We start from the raw sequence: 14,624 nt of genomic DNA on the forward strand, positions 1-14,624 counted from the left end.
CTCAGAACGACGAGACGAACCCGGATACGCAGCCCGTTCGTCCACCACACACCTCTAACATACCAAACACGCAACTTTCCCCCTCCGGTTCATCTGTCCGAAAACGCGAAACACCGGGAATACTTTCCCGGATGATTCCCCCCTTAACCAGTACCACCTCATACCACGTTAGGGCACGCCTAGCATCGCTTCTTGACATGTCATGCATCGATATGCATATGTTTACTTGGTATTCATTGTTTCTTCCCCCTCTTCTCTCCGGTAGACTACGAGACCGACGCTGCTGCTGCCCAGTTCGACTACGGAGTTGACGACCCCTCTCTCTTGCCAGAGCAACCAGGCAAGCCCCCCCCTTGATCACCAGATATCACCTATTCTTCTCTATACTGCTTGCATTAGAGTAGTGTAGCATGTTACTACTTTCTGTTGATCCTATTCTGATGCATAGCCTGACATTGTTGCTACACCTGTTGATACCTTACCTGCAATCCTAAATGCTTAGTATAGGATGCTAGTTTATCATCATTGGCCCTACATTCTTGTCAGTCTGCCTTGCTATACTATCGGGCCGTGATCACCTGGGAGGTGATCACGGGTATATACTATACATACATACATACTATACAGATGGTGACTAAAGTCGGGTCAGCTCGAAGAGTACCCGCGAGTGATTCACGGATTGGGGGCTGAAAGGACCTTGTCCCGACGGCCCTCTGTGTGGATCTTTGTGGCGGAGCGACAGGGCAGGTTGAGACCGCCTAGGAGAGAGGTGGGCCTGGCCCTGTTCGACGTTCGCGGACACTTAACACGCTTAACGAGATCTTGGTATTTGATCTGAGTCTGGCTACGAGCCTATACGCACTAACCATCTACGTGGGAGTAGCTATGGGTATCCCGACGTCGTGGTATCAGCCGAAGCACTTCAGACGTCAGCGACGGAGCAGCGCGCGCCGAATTGGACTGGAACGCCACTAGGCTAGGTCTGCTTTCGGCCGCCCTCGCAACGTGCAGGTGTGCTATGGGCGATGGGCCCAGACCCCTGTGCGCTTAGGTTTAGACCGGCGTGCTGGCCTCTCTGTTGTGCCTAGGTGGGGCTGCGACGTGTTGATCTTCCGAGGCCGGGCATGACCCAGGAAAGTGTGTCCGGCCAAATGGGATCGAGCGTGTTGGGCTATGTGGTGCACCCCTGCAGGGAAGTTTAATCTATTCGAATAGCCGTGATCTTCGGTAACAGGACGACTTGGAGTTGTACCTTGACCTTATGACAACTAGAACCGGATACTTAATAAAACACACCCTTCCAAGTGCCAGATACAACCGGTGGTCGCTCTACCTCAGGGATATGAGGAGGGGATCGCCGGGTAGGATTATGCTATGAGAGGTTACTTGGAGATGCTACTTGGAGGACGTCGACCTACCCTCTTCTGCCTGTTGCAAGACGAAGGTGACCAGAAGCGTAGTCTTCGATAAGACTAGCTATCCCCCTCTTATTCTGGCATTCTGCAGTTCAGTCCACTAATATGGCCTCCTTACACATATACCCATGCATATGTAGTGTAGTTCCTTGCTTGCGAGTACTTTGGATGAGTACTCACGGTTGCTTTCTCCCCCCTTTCTCCCCTTTCCTTTCTTTCTGGTTGTCGCAACCAGATGCTGGAGTCCAGGAGCCAGACGCCACCGTCGACGACGATCCCTACTACACTGGAGGTGCCTACTACTACGTGCTGCCCGCTGATGACGACCTGGAGTAGTTTAGGAGGATCCCAGGCAGGAGGCCTGCGCCTCTTTCGATCTGTATCCCAGTTTGTGCTAGCCTTCTTAAGGCAAACTTGTTTAACTTATGTCTGTACTCAGATATTGTTGCTTCCGCTGACTCGTCTATGATCGAGCACTTGTATTCGAGCCCTCGAGGCCCCTGGCTTGTATTATGATGCTTGTATGACTTATTTTATTTGTAGAGTTGTGTTGTGATATCTTCCCGTGAGTCCCTGATCTTGATCGTACACATTTGCGTGCATGATTAGTGTACGATTGAATCGGGGGCGTCACAAGTTGGTATCAGAGCCGACTGCCTGTAGGAATCCCCCTTCCACACTCCTTGGCCGAAGTCGAGTCTAGACATTACAAAAACTTTTACTAACTTGGCTGTGTGCCTTACGGGCCCACGTCGCCATCGGGTGGTACTAGGATCTTTTACTCCTCGACCTTTACTCTGGGACTCTGAGCTCTCTTCTATTCGGGTTAAAGGATTTCGCTAAAAACAAAACTATCTTTAGGTTCTCGCAAGTACTTTCTCCCGGAGAGCCACTTGTTACCGATGACCGCCTGCTGCACCAGAAGATTCCGAAGATACTCTACGATGTGCTCTCGAGACTATGTGCCATCGCTTTTGCAATTCACTTCCATCGATAAATCCCTCTGGATAACTACTTACACCTATCGTTCATATTGTCATCCCCAGTTGCTCTTGTTATTACAAGATGTCCTGAAATACTCTTCGATATTCCGAGAATTCTTTACGCTTACTACCCTGCAGTCCCTTGCTGCATGAATACCCCTACGGATAATTACTCGCGCTTGCCGAGTATCCGCTCATCCCCAGTTGTTCTTGTGTTTCACAAAAGTCTTCAAAATAATATTCGATCTTCCGAAAACCCTCTGGAGCCTTTGGCTCTTGAAATTCTTGCTTGCTTGCATTATGGTTAATCCCATAAGTCTCGTAGTCTTAATGACATTCCTTGTCATTATCATTTTGAGTCTGTTGAATCAATATGTTTGCGAATACCCGCAAACATCATTGATCCTTATAAATTACCTTTCCGGCTGAGTTTCCATTCTTTTAGCGGGAATTAGTTCTCGACCAATCCAATTGTCATTGATTGTACCCTAAGGCTATTCAATTTATCCATCCCTAATGAGAGCATTGCTTTTGACCCCTTGATTTGGAAATCATAATTCCTTTGCATTTGACAATTGAGTTAGTCAGTTGTTTCTATAATCTGATCTCCTTGCATTCTTCTTCCTCTAGTTGAGTACCGATGCTCACGTCAGATCCCTTGTGGACCATCAGGCCCATTGTTGGATTTTATCCGTCAGCATCCTCCATATTCAATAACCTTGTGAGCCTTCCCTTGGATACATAATGCCCTTGGTAATTGTATCATCTACTTTCTCAACCTTGCTCTACTTTCGAGCTTGTGTTATTTACTCCTGAAGTTTGTGGTATATGTTCCTAGGAGGCCCTGATGGGTTGGACATATGCTTTTCTTTAAACTGTGTGAACCCGGAAACCACTACCGGTCATACTCTACTAGTGTTATGTCAGATAAAATTTCAACACACAATTTCGTTGAAGGCGAGAAGCGAATGAAAGGTTATGCATTAAAGAAGTGGGAGTCGACCTTGAACTTTGTGTTCATGCCCATGGACCCGATGTACATCTTCTCATCGAAGCTTCTTTTAAAATTAATTATTCCCTTGATATAAGTTCATCTTATATCTGGGGTATGGCCTTTTACAATCGTGGTTCCGACCATGTTCTCTTTTAAATACCATTTCTCGTGCAAGATTAAGCACTTGTCTTCTGTAGAGCAATACCCCCAGTCCAACCCTTACTCTGATCTACCATCGAGTATTACACTCTGGTATCTCGAAAATATCATGGAACTGCATAACTTTTTATGGGTTCTTCATCAACTATTATTTCTCACCGATTCCAATTTTCCTAGGTTCTGGGTTGTCGTCAACCGAGAACACCGATATGTGAACCGAGTCTGCACTATGGTTCAACAACTTTTGATAATCTTCTTTATGTACGAGTTTGTACCCGATCGCGTCATTTCTAGCCTGTTCGGCTACATCCTTACCATGCTAATTTTAATTGTGCTACTTGGTCCTTTCCGGAGCACAAATTTCGACGATGAGCTAATCTTGCATCGATCTTCCTCGTCATATCGTTTCACCTTGAACATCAAACTTGATTACGAGTTTGTGTCGTACCCTTGGTTCCAATAACCTTTCGCTTCACCATTCATTTGACTTGGTGTCGTCGCTGATTGATTACGTCTTCCTGAAATCTCTCGACAAATGTGCCATGATCATCATCAACCTTTATGAGCTCTTCCAGGATATCAATCGAATTCATGATGAGAAATACCATCCTTGCCCACGATGATTTGTCTTATCATCGGCCACTTTATTGCCTTACCTCCAACACAAACATGATCGTGCTTTGTATTATACCTTGAGTTCCTTGCTACCCAGCATTTGATCTTCCTTACCTCGGAAGTATTACCATCTCTTTTTGTCAAGAATGTGGTGGGAATTTCACCACCTCTTAAGGATTCTTGATATCAAAATGCTTCTTGCCATCTTCGTTCATTTCTTGGTCCCTGTGTTAATTCCAGCAAGTGAACGGTGTTGTTTGGATTCTTTCCTTCTAGCAACCCTATTTCTTTGAAGTTAATGGTCGAAGGTTCATTCTTAGGCTATTGATTATTGAATCACCATTCTGACATTGGGCGTGCAACCCAACCCATATTTCGGGCGCACCTTTCAACCAATGTTTAATTGGGTATGTTCTCCTTGAGTATACCTCATTATATTATCTGATCTGACAAATGTTATTTCCTTGTTCACATAATTGTGGAAATCCATCTTTTGAAAATCTCAATGGATTGTCGCTGAGTCCATCAGCCACCTCCTTGTCCTCTCCTTGGGTTAATGATGGACTCTTGTTAACGGAAATCGCTTCATAGTTCATTTCCCCGAGAATCTTACCATGTCATCTCGTCGATTTGTGTTGCGCCTTTTCTTCTCGGACATCCCGAGTCTCAGGTATCCTGACACCAATCGGATCCGAATCCCGGTCAGCTAAGATGGTTGGGACAACGTTCAGAGAGTTATGATGTTGATCCTTGATGACCCGGTAGCATGATGTCATGCCTAGCACCCCCCCCCCCGGCTGGAGGATCTATCATTATAGATTCCTTTTCAGCAAGGTTATCCATTCATCCATGAGGAAATTGTAAGACTTATTCTACCAGTTATTCCTGATGGATCCTTTGTGTTTCCAGAGTTTGATCTTCACCTGAAGACCATGTCAATGCTACCTCGAAGCATGTCAATGGTGCTCCGATTCTCAACAAGAACATTTGAAGCCCAATGCTAAATGTTACTTGCTCAATTACCCCAAACACCGTTGCATCGGTAATGTCATGAAATTTCTCTCCCCTTTCCTAAGGAGTTTTCTACATTATATCCTGCCAAGGATATCATGCTCTGCTTGTCCTTGGGAAGGATATACCCCTGGAATATGTGTTTCAACACATTTTCCTTTCCATTGTTCTGTTTAACCTGGTAATCACCTTTTCTTTCCATTGTTTGGTTTAACCTTTCTTGTGATCTATATGATCTAAGCAGTAATATTCTCCTGCTTATGTAAACACCTCGGTGTGCGATTCTGTCAGCAAGACCCTGTTACTTTTGTTGATGGCATTCTGGTAACCACCGATGGACGAGAACTTTGCCTATTGGTCCGCCTCGTTTCAACGAGCAGGAAAGTGGTTCTCTTCATCCCTCGCCCTTGGTACCAACGTTGTTGCCAACATAATTGATAGGCTATCCTCTGACATGCCTTGTTATCATGACTGTGCAAAATATCACCGCCCTTTCTACTTTTAACCCACATGCTGGGTCCGTAACCCACACGTCCCAGGATCAAAACCTGACTGTCCTGTATACCCCTATCTTCAAAGTTATTCCTCACGATTGGCTTCGTATGAAGATCACCAGCCACCTTACTAGAGATGATCTAATCTGGTATCAGACACGATACTTATTTTCGTTGCTTTGGACCCCTTTCACACTTTGTTCAGGCATCGAACGATTGCCTACCCGCTCGAAACATCTCATGGTACTTACTTACTCTGCTCTCGATATTGTCTTAAGTTTCCATTCGAGAGTTACTTTCCGCCACCATCCCCGATGTTATCAACCAGATAGTCGACCTTTCAGAGGTCCGTTTTTCCGCAGATACCCCTTGTCCTTCATACGTACAATGAAGACTCCGAAGGAAGGACGACGACTTCATCATGATGACCTGAAGCCGAGGTATGAAGACATCAACATTATGGATCGACCTCTTCGAGAAGAGCAACCAAGACCGAGAAGATCCGTTAGAATTTCACAACCACAAATTTCCCCCTTACACCACCTCTTAAATCTCGGGACGAGATTTCTTGTAGTGGAGGAGAACTGTGACGCCCGGATAATCAAGCTACAGTAACCTCTACTAATGATGCCACGTCACCTCGATTACTGTTGCTAATCTCGCGTTAGTTTGAAAACTATTCAAAATTCAAATTCAAAAATATGGCAAACAACAAAAGGTTTCAAATATTAAAACTAAAATGTTCGGAGTGAGCCAAATAATTCATAAGTAATGTTGGTGGGTAAACCAAGTCATTATAAAAAGTTTAAATGCACTTAACTAAATAAAATAGTAGCAAAAACAATTATTTGAATGCTATTAAATTAATAAACAAATGTTAAACTAGCTTATTAGTCACAAACTTTTTAGGGTAGTGAGTTATTTTGAAACATTATTTTAGGAGTTATCATATTTTACTAAACTAAAAATAATGTGTATCTAGGATAAAACAGAAAATAAAAATAATAAAACAGTAAAGAAAAACAAAACAAAACCAAAAGAAAGTAAAAGGAAAAGCCCTTCCCCCCTTACTGGGCTTCGGCCCAGCTGGACACTGGGCTAGCCGGGCCGGCCCAGCCGGCGCCCCACTTCCCCCTCCATATCCCCCACCCGGGGGAAAACCTAACCCCCGTCTCCCACTCCCCCACCCACGTTCGCCCCCTCCCCTGATCCCGATCTGGATCAGGGCATCACCCGACGCCGCCCCCCGCCACTCGATGCCATCGCCGGAGCTCCTCGTCTCGATCCCCATGGACGCCAGCGACCGCCTCGGGCCTCCTCGCGCACGCCCCTTCGACTGCCGGCGGGCGAAGCTGACCCAACGAATCTCGACGCCCTATTTCTCCGTGCCACGCCCGATGCCCGCGCCGGCAACCTCGACCTCCAGCCATGGCGCCCGCGCCTCCTCTTGCCGACCTACTTCGCGACGTCGTCTTCCTCCAGCCTCCCCGAGCCTCTCCCCATCAACGATGTGAGCTGCCGTGCTTTTCCCCTCTGCCTCCCCCTCGATCTGCATCCTCTAGCCGCCGTGCTCGCCCTTGCCGTCTTGCGCTAGAGGTCACCATGGTTGGCACCCCGCTCACCTCGCCTCTGGTGCCGTCCCTTCCCCTCAGCCACGCCGGCCCCGAGCGCGCGGCCGCATCCCGCTTGCCCGGCCTGGCCGCGTCTCCTACCTCCCGCTCCCCGCCTAACCGCCTGCGCCGCCGCCCCTTGGGCTCGCCCACACGGCGGCCTCACACGCTGGCCGCCACCGGCAACCGCTGCCGACTCCGGTCGCCGTGGCCCTGGCACCCCTCTGCACCTGGTGCCGGCGCTCGTCGCCGACGCCTTCTCTGTGCAAGAGCGCACATCCAGAGAGGCTTGGCTGTGTGCCACTGGCCAATGGGGCCCGTCCCCTAAAAAAAAGAGAGAGAAAGAAAAAGATTTGGTAAAAAAAATAGCTATTAAATAAAATAAATAAATAAATAAATTTAATTAATTACCTTAGTAAATAATGTTTAGTCAACCTAATCACCGTATTGAACTAACTAGTTCTGTTTAGATAAATTGAGTCAATGACAATCGGGCCCCACCATCAGTTTGACCGGTCAACGGTCCGAGTTGACCGCTGACGTCATGCTAACATCACGCTGACGCAATAAATGAATTTTTCAATTAAACGAATTTAGTAATTCCAGAAATTAATTAAAATCTTTGAAAATTATTATAAAATAATCAGTAGCTCGGATGAAAAAACTTTGTACATGAAAATTGCTCAGAACGACGAGACGAACCCGGATACGCAGCCCGTTCGTCCACCACACACCTCTAACATACCAAACACGCAACTTTCCCCCTCCGGTTCATCTGTCCGAAAACGCGAAACACCGGGAATACTTTCCCGGATGATTCCCCCCTTAACCAGTACCACCTCATACCACGTTAGGGCACGCCTAGCATCGCTTCTTGACATGTCATGCATCGATATGCATATGTTTACTTGGTATTCATTGTTTCTTCCCCCTCTTCTCTCCGGTAGACTACGAGACCGACGCTGCTGCTGCCCAGTTCGACTACGGAGTTGACGACCCCTCTCTCTTGCCAGAGCAACCAGGCAAGCCCCCCCCTTGATCACCAGATATCACCTATTCTTCTCTATACTGCTTGCATTAGAGTAGTGTAGCATGTTACTGCTTTCTGTTGATCCTATTCTGATGCATAGCCTGACATTGTTGCTACACCTGTTGATACCTTACCTGCAATCCTAAATGCTTAGTATAGGATGCTAGTTTATCATCATTGGCCCTACATTCTTGTCAGTCTGCCTTGCTATACTATCGGGCCGTGATCACCTGGGAGGTGATCACGGGTATATACTATACATACATACATACTATACAGATGGTGACTAAAGTCGGGTCAGCTCGAAGAGTACCCGCGAGTGATTCACGGATTGGGGGCTGAAAGGACCTTGTCCCGACGGCCCTCTGTGTGGATCTTTGTGGCGGAGCGACAGGGCAGGTTGAGACCGCCTAGGAGAGAGGTGGGCCTGGCCCTGTTCGACGTTCGCGGACACTTAACACGCTTAACGAGATCTTGGTATTTGATCTGAGTCTGGCTACGAGCCTATATGCACTAACCATCTACGTGGGAGTAGTTATGGGTATCCCGACGTCGTGGTATCAGCCGAAGCACTTCAGACGTCAGCGACGGAGCAGCGCGCGCCGAATTGGACTGGAACGCCACTAGGCTAGGTCTGCTTTCGGCCGCCCTCGCAATGTGCAGGTGTGCTATGGGCGATGGGCCCAGACCCCTGTGCGCTTAGGTTTAGACCGGCGTGCTGGCCTCTCTGTTGTGCCTAGGTGGGGCTGCGACGTGTTGATCTTCCGAGGCCGGGCATGACCCAGGAAAGTGTGTCCGGCCAAATGGGATCGAGCGTGTTGGGCTATGTGGTGCACCCCTGCAGGGAAGTTTAATCTATTCGAATAGCCGTGATCTTCGGTAACAGGACGACTTGGAGTTGTACCTTGACCTTATGACAACTAGAACCGGATACTTAATAAAACACACCCTTCCAAGTGCCAGATACAACCGGTGGTCGCTCTACCTCAGGGATATGAGGAGGGGATCGCCGGGTAGGATTATGCTATGAGAGGTTACTTGGAGATGCTACTTGGAGGACGTCGACCTACCCTCTTCTGCCTGTTGCAAGACGAAGGTGACCAGAAGCGTAGTCTTCGATAAGACTAGCTATCCCCCTCTTATTCTGGCATTCTGCAGTTCAGTCCACTAATATGGCCTCCTTACACATATACCCATGCATATGTAGTGTAGTTCCTTGCTTGCGAGTACTTTGGATGAGTACTCACGGTTGCTTTCTCCCCCCTTTCTCCCCTTTCCTTTCTTTCTGGTTGTCGCAACCAGATGCTGGAGTCCAGGAGCCAGACGCCACCGTCGACGACGACCCCTACTACACTGGAGGTGCCTACTACTACGTGCTGCCCGCTGATGACGACCTGGAGTAGTTTAGGAGGATCCCAGGCAGGAGGCCTGCGCCTCTTTCGATCTGTATCCCAGTTTGTGCTAGCCTTCTTAAGGCAAACTTGTTTAACTTATGTCTGTACTCAGATATTGTTGCTTCCGCTGACTCGTCTATGATCGAGCACTTGTATTCGAGCCCTCGAGGCCCCTGGCTTGTATTATGATGCTTGTATGACTTATTTTATTTGTAGAGTTGTGTTGTGATATCTTCCCGTGAGTCCCTGATCTTGATCGTACACATTTGCGTGCATGATTAGTGTACGATTGAATCGGGGGCGTCACAGGCATGGCATATGTGGTAGACCAAGCAAACTTTATGTATGCAAACCTGGATCACGGCGGGCTTCTTCCTCTCTTCGTCCTTTAGATCCTTCTCTGGTCCCAGGACTGTGGTGTACTCAACATCTAGCCCAGCGACCCACTCATCATTTGAGGTTTCGAACATGCGTCTGAAGCGAGAAAGGCATCCTTTCACCGTCGCGGAAGAATGGGTGTAGATGATGTCGAACTCATCGCCGGTGATGGTTCTAACCTTGTACTCACCGTTGATCGTGGAGATTTGGGACGCCATGGATTTGGGAGGAGGGTTAGGATTAGTGGAATTACCGTAATGTGAATGGACGAGACGACTAGGAGCGAATCGCCGTAGTATTGAAGGACGTGCGGGGATGAGTAGGAGCGAACTGCCAGCATGCGAACGGCAGGGTAGTGGCTTTCCATTCTCCCATGATACGGGCTTCCGAGAGCCCTTGGATATGAGATCGAACGGTTGCATGCCGTGATTCTGGACCTATTGGTGAATATCCTATCCTGGAGGGTTATTCTGCAAATTTCAGCAACTTAGCATCCGACCGTTTGATCTTAGATCCAAGGGCTGCCAGCAGCCCGTATCATGGTCGCACCTACCACGACCGTCGCGTTGCTCGCGCGGTCGTGCCCTTGGAGATTTAACATGGTGCTTTAGGCTATCTGATGTTGGCATGTCATACATAGTCATCACTTAGTCACTCATACTACAACATGGTTGGCTATAAGGCTGGCTATAAGTGTATTTTTACTCCTCTCTATCTCTTTCTTCGTAATGGAGGTGGTCAGGAATCGGGAGACTCACACCGGTCGTAGCGCCGCAGTTAAAATGATAATGGCAAGTCAAATCATGGGGCCCCACCTGTCTAGCAGTAACTCACTGTCAAATCACACAACCCTACGTTTGCAGCAGCCTACTCCCTCGTCTTCTCGCGTCTCTGTCGAACCGACTAGGCGGAACTGCCCCGCCTACCGCGCAGGAAAAGCCCCGCCCTCGACTTTTAAATACAACTACATCCGCTTAAGAATCCAATGATATACTTTTTGTGACATAGTAACTCATATTTAGTTAGTCAAATGGATGACCTAGAACTACGTGCAGGCCCTATAAACCGAGACACCTAAAAATAAAAAAACCAAGACGGAGAGGGTAGTTCAGCACGTATCTTTTTAGATCAATATAGTCGGGATTCACCAAGGAGCAAAACCAAGTGGTAGTCTACTCCTGTCGTGTTGGCGTAGCAACTCAAGCAGGGTCAGTCCGCACATGAAATGGCGACACACTTAACAGGACCCCTTTGGCCGACATGTGGCTCATCCACCGTCTTGTTCCACGTGCGATGCACCAAATTACAGTTCGGAGCAGTGGTTGGAATTGGAGGCACCCCGGTCGTAGTGCCACAGTAGTAGAAAATGAGCGATGAGGGGTCAAATCACAAAGCCCCACCTTTCCCGCATTAAGCTGGACGGACGAAGCAACCATCATTTCACTCTAGGGCGCAAGAGCATAAAGAAAAGAGAAAACAATGATGCGTGCGGCAGCTACCTAGGGCACCTAGGGTAGGGGTCTCCACTACAAATCCTTTTTTTGAAAGCGCCTCCACTACAAATCGGCTTCTCCCTCGTCCTCTTGAAGAAAACCGATGATGAGTGCGGCGGTAGGGTTTGTAGGAGTACTACGGCATGCGGGGCCACATCATAGTAAACGGGTTCGAGTCGACGCCTTAAATATGTGTGGGCCGCTTGGTTTTACGGGAACGAGGTAGCATTTTGGGTTTGGGGACCAGTGGAGATATAGTACGTACAAAAAATTGTGTACGTAGGTTCGACCAAAAGGCAATGATGCATGGGCCCTGCATTTTGATATACCCGGGGCCACGTGAAATTTGCTACTCTACTCAAAACTAGTAAGGTACACATGTATTGAAGGCATGAGATTTCCAAACCAAATTATGAATAAATACACACTATAGCATGTAAAGCTTTGAGTCATATATGCATGATGTAGATGTTCGTTTAGTTCTTATAGTTCATCTCATTCAAAATCAATTAGTTTTATAAAAATGTTAAGATTCATGGGGTTGTGCATTGTAAATCATAAAGTAAAAAACAAATAATGGCAATTCATTTAGAAAAAATAATCAATTATGATACAGAAGATTCTAGAACAAAGGAGAAGTGCTTGTGTTTTGAGGTTTGTGCATTATGCTTAAGTTCAACCATGGAGTCTTCTAAATTGTACATGTGGTAGATCTGGTGGAATGTTGATGATATCCAACGGCCAGTAGTGCTCGGATTTGCCTATCTCTGCACTGTCGGGTTAGCTTCATCCAGCGACCATCTTTCAAAGTTATTGGCACACTATATAGTTCTTGTGCCATAGTTGCATGTTTTGGAAAAAAGCTACTAGTGGGTTGTACTATCTATTTAGGAATAGAAGATGTATACATGGAAGTTGTAGGGAAAGAGATGACATGGAGCATCTCAATTCCTATGAGTAGGGATTGGAAAAGAGATGTCATTTGGTTCACATCATAGGAACTTTTCTATCGAATCTAGAGATGACATGTATCTCAATTCCTACGAGGAGGGATTAGAAAAGAGATGTAATTTGGTTCATATCATAGGAACTTTTCTATTGAATATACGCTAATGTTTATTTTCCTTTGAAATTAAGGGAGTATAGGAATCCATTCATATGAACCAAGTGGCTCTAAAGCTATAGAAATGATATCATGTTTATTTCCTTTGAAATGTGGAGTATATGAATCTATTCCTATGAACCAATTGGCTCTAAAGGAAAAAATCCTATAAAAATCATATCATATAGAGTTCCTATGATATTCCTCGACACTAAAGGATGCTTGAAATTGCTGCGGGTGATACGATGGTCTTTCTTTGTAGACTCCTCACCCATCTTTATAGTTAGCTCTCGAAGATGAATGAAATGATATATACATGGTATTCTACATTTGGAATTTGGTACACGAAAACTCGGTAAAATTTTGCGAGGTTCGAATTTTCAATAAAGCTATATGCACTGCATTTCGGAACGGAGGGAGCATACGGCAGTTGCTAACACTCACATGGAAGATTTGTGTGTAGGAGGAGTGGCTGTTCTGTTAAATGACATGGCAAAACTGACACTGTCGGATGCCGATCTAACGGTTCTTACGACATTCACCAGGAAAAGGCTTGTGGCGAACATTTGTGGGATAATGATTTACGGACACATGTATTGCATTGATACGTGCCCCCTCTCTCTCACGCACACACACCCTCACGATTCACGACTCTCCCGAGTCCTCTTGCAGACTCGCACGTCGCACCCACCGTCTATCTGCAGGTAGACGTCACGCACATATGTGCTCTTCACACCCTACCCTCAGAACTTCTAAAAAACAAAAGACGGCGCGCACATTTTATTTTAGCTCACATGTCACACACTTATACTATTACTCTTGCGGCGAACGTTCTTTGGGCATAGTATATTGTACTCTCACGAAGAGAAGCGGTGCATGCACACACTAATTCTCTCACACCCACTCACGGGTACACATAGGAGCGCATTTTTTGAAGCTGGTACAACAAAATCACTCCACTATATATAAAAGCAGGAGCCTTAGCGCTTGCTTTACTAGGGTTCCTCTCGTTCACTCTCTCATGCTCTCCAGATCTAAGCAACACATAGGTGGCCACACTCTCTCTCAGCTCACGGCTGGTCACAAATCCGTCCGGACAACCTCGACTGTGTAGGTGCATTGTTCACGCTGTCGTCGGCGGTGAGGGAGGAGACCAATGGCTGCCCACACGTCCCGATCAGCGGCCGTGCCGTTCTCTCCGAGAGAGCGCCGGCTCGGGAGGGCCTCTGATCCATTCTTCCTCCCTGCGATATTGTGGCCAAGATGCGGCCTCTCGACGCCGTCTTTGCCACATGCCGACGACCCTCAGGTGTATATTCCTTCGAAACCTGCCTTGCTCTACTGCCCCAGCTCCCTTCGTGTGGATCCTTTTCTACTTCCGTCCGCTGTTCCAAAGCCACCTAGACTTCTACTATTATTAGAAGTAAAGCTAGTTCATACAGTTGACTCAAAGCATTGGTTCAAACAGGGAAGAAAGTGGGAAAGCTGTAGCATGAATCTAGGACTTGGTTCTAAGAGGAAACCGGGGAAAGTAGTAATATTTGTCACTGTTTAAATAACCGTATTTCGTATTTGCGCAAACAGGGATGTCTGTCTCCATATCGTTTCGGGATGTCTGTCTCCGTATCGTTTCTATCCGCGCAATCAAAAGCACACACCTTAGTTTTAGTACAACTATGCAAAATGAGATGGCTATCCCTCGTTGCCGTCGTCTAACCTCCCGTCCTCAAGGTATCCCTACATTGGTAGTAACTAAGGTAGAATGACCAACGCAATCTAAAAGAATCTGATTCATACGTTTTACTTCCTGATTGCAGTGCAGGGACAAGCGAAAACAACTGCATCCTAATCCGGAATGCACTTTCTACCAGTTCATCCATGGACCGAGGACTAGCTGGCACGGCTGCACGGCGGTTTTTTGGACAGGTGCGCGTACAAGAGGCATT

This window comes from Triticum aestivum, chromosome 7A (assembly GCF_018294505.1).
Source record: "Triticum aestivum cultivar Chinese Spring chromosome 7A, IWGSC CS RefSeq v2.1, whole genome shotgun sequence".
Lineage (NCBI taxonomy): Eukaryota > Viridiplantae > Streptophyta > Magnoliopsida > Poales > Poaceae > Triticum > Triticum aestivum.